Source organism: Schistocerca piceifrons, unplaced genomic scaffold, assembly GCF_021461385.2.
Source record: "Schistocerca piceifrons isolate TAMUIC-IGC-003096 unplaced genomic scaffold, iqSchPice1.1 HiC_scaffold_955, whole genome shotgun sequence".
Classification (NCBI taxonomy): Eukaryota; Metazoa; Arthropoda; class Insecta; order Orthoptera; family Acrididae; genus Schistocerca; species Schistocerca piceifrons.
Window position 1 is genome coordinate 32,501 of NW_025729229.1, and position 2,500 is coordinate 35,000.

Here is a 2,500-nt window from a genome sequence, read left to right on the forward strand (position 1 = left end):
AACATTTTGGACTGGAACCAGATTACCCGTACACACGGCGCTGATTAGTAATCAATGCAGAGCCATCAAACTACAGCAAATATACACAACTGTCCGTATACATGCTGAAAGAGTCTGCCCACAATGGGAACCACACGTCAGCCAGACACTCTGATCACGCACCACTCTCTGCTTCTAACGGGCGCACATACAATATGTAAGCACCAGCATGGAACAACATCCAGTGCATCTTCTCCGCCACATTACACAATCCACACTATCACAACCAGACCAGGAGGTCCATGCGGAAAATACAATATCCCAGCCTTTCGACATCCACCATTGCGCAGACCAGGCACCAACACCCACACATGTCCTATACAACGGTGCACCCAACATCACAATAGTACCTCCTGTCACAGCGCACAAACAATGACATGAGTCAAAGACACAGGTCTCACACAAGCATAGAATTGGAGCGCCGCCTCTAATAAGCCAAAGGTGCATCCTGACGTGACAAATCTGATCATGTCACAAGCATTCACTTACTATAATCACTATCAAGGAACCTGCCGCCCCCGCCCCCCCCCCCTACACCTTTCCTTACAACAACGTGTAACCTAACCTAACCTAACCTATGTTGTACCTTAACCTAACCTATGTTGTACCTTAACCTAACCTATGTTGTACCTTAACCTAACCTATGTTGTACCTTAACCTAACCTATGTTGTACCTTAACCTAACCTATGTTGTACCTTAACCTAACCTATGTTGTACCTTAACCTAACCTATGTTGTACCTTAACCTAACCTATGTTGTACCTTAACCTAACCTATGTTGTACCTTAACCTAACCTATGTTGTACCTTAACCTAACCCATGTTGTACCTTAACCTAACCCATGTTGTACCTTAACCTAACCCATGTTGTACCTTAACCTAACCCATGTTGTACCTTAACCTAACCCATGTTGTACCTTAACCTAACCCATGTTGTACCTTAACCTAACCCATGTTGTACCTTAACCTAACCCATGTTGTACCTTAACCTAACCCATGTTGTACCTTAACCTAACCCATGTTGTCCTTAACCTAACCCATGTTGTGCCTTAACCTAACCCATGTTGTGCCTTAACCTAACCCATGTTGTGCCTTAACCTAACCCATGTTGTGCCCTAACCTAACCCATGTTGTGCCCTAACCTAACCCATGTTGTGCCCTAACCTAACCCATGTTGTGCCCTAACCTAACCCATGTTGTGCCCTAACCTAACCCATGTTGTCCCCTAACCTAACCCATGTTGTCCCCTAACCTAACCCATGTTGTCCCCTAACCTAACCCATGTTGTGCCCTAACGTAACCCATGTTGTGCCTTAACGTAACCCATGTTGTGCCTTAACGTAACCCATGTTGTGCCTTAACGTAACCCACGTTGTCCGCTAACGTAACCCACGTTGTCCGCTAACGTAACCCACGTTGTCGCCTAAACCTGCTCTGTAATTGTTATACGACTCGTTCAATTAGTGTAGTGTTGCCCACCCGCAACCCTCGCAATATAGTTCGCTACTCGCACTGCCCGCTCCCCTGTGTATCGCTTCATGTTAAACACCTTGCAAGTCTTGCTGACTTTCCACATGCTCCTGCTGTACACTGTAATGTGGATGGCAGCAGGACGTACATGCCGCCCCCCCCCCCCCCACCCCTCCCCACGTCCCCACGTCCCCACCTTGCCCCCTGCCTTCGCAAGCTGGTTGGTGACAAGTTTGCATGTTCAATGCCCTTCGCATGCGACGTACGCAGGCTACGTTGTGGTGCGGCCTGTGTCAACTGTCCGCTGATGTCGTACGCGTGAACCACAATCTGTACTGCACATTCGTCCTTATGTACTGAATGATACATCGTGGCACATGTGTGACCGTACAACGACTGCGCCCAAAAACGGCGGACCATACAGTGCAAATATTGTGCACGCAGCTACGTGTCGTCTCCCTATGAGAGCTGGATTGCAGTGTGGTACGCCATAGAGACGTGTGGGAGGAACGGACGCCGTGGATGGCGATCAGCATGAGCTGTGTGTTGATGTATTCGGACCTAGTCGTCTCTCCTCAAACACCGTGATAGCATGGTGCACCGCGTTCCATATCTGCGACATGCTACAGAGGCCGGTTGACAGTCGTTCGAGCAATGGACATCGCATACGTACGGGGGCCACCTTCCACGTATTGTCTAGGCGTGCACATTTTGTTGCGTGTATGTGGGCAGACGTAGTGTGGCGTGACACCTGACACAGGCATGCAATAATCGTTGAAGTTGCTAATGGCGATGGACGCCTACGTTTTCTGGTGAAGTTACGCAAATGAAGAAATGGTAACCCGTTGTGGTGCGGTTGTTCTCGCTAGGGGTGAATCGGTGATGGCGACGATAGGTTGAGGTACTAACCGGTTGTTCCAGCGATACCCACCATGCCGATGAAACTGAACGGCATCTGGGTGTGAAGCGATACGCGGTGGTGGCTGGGTGGG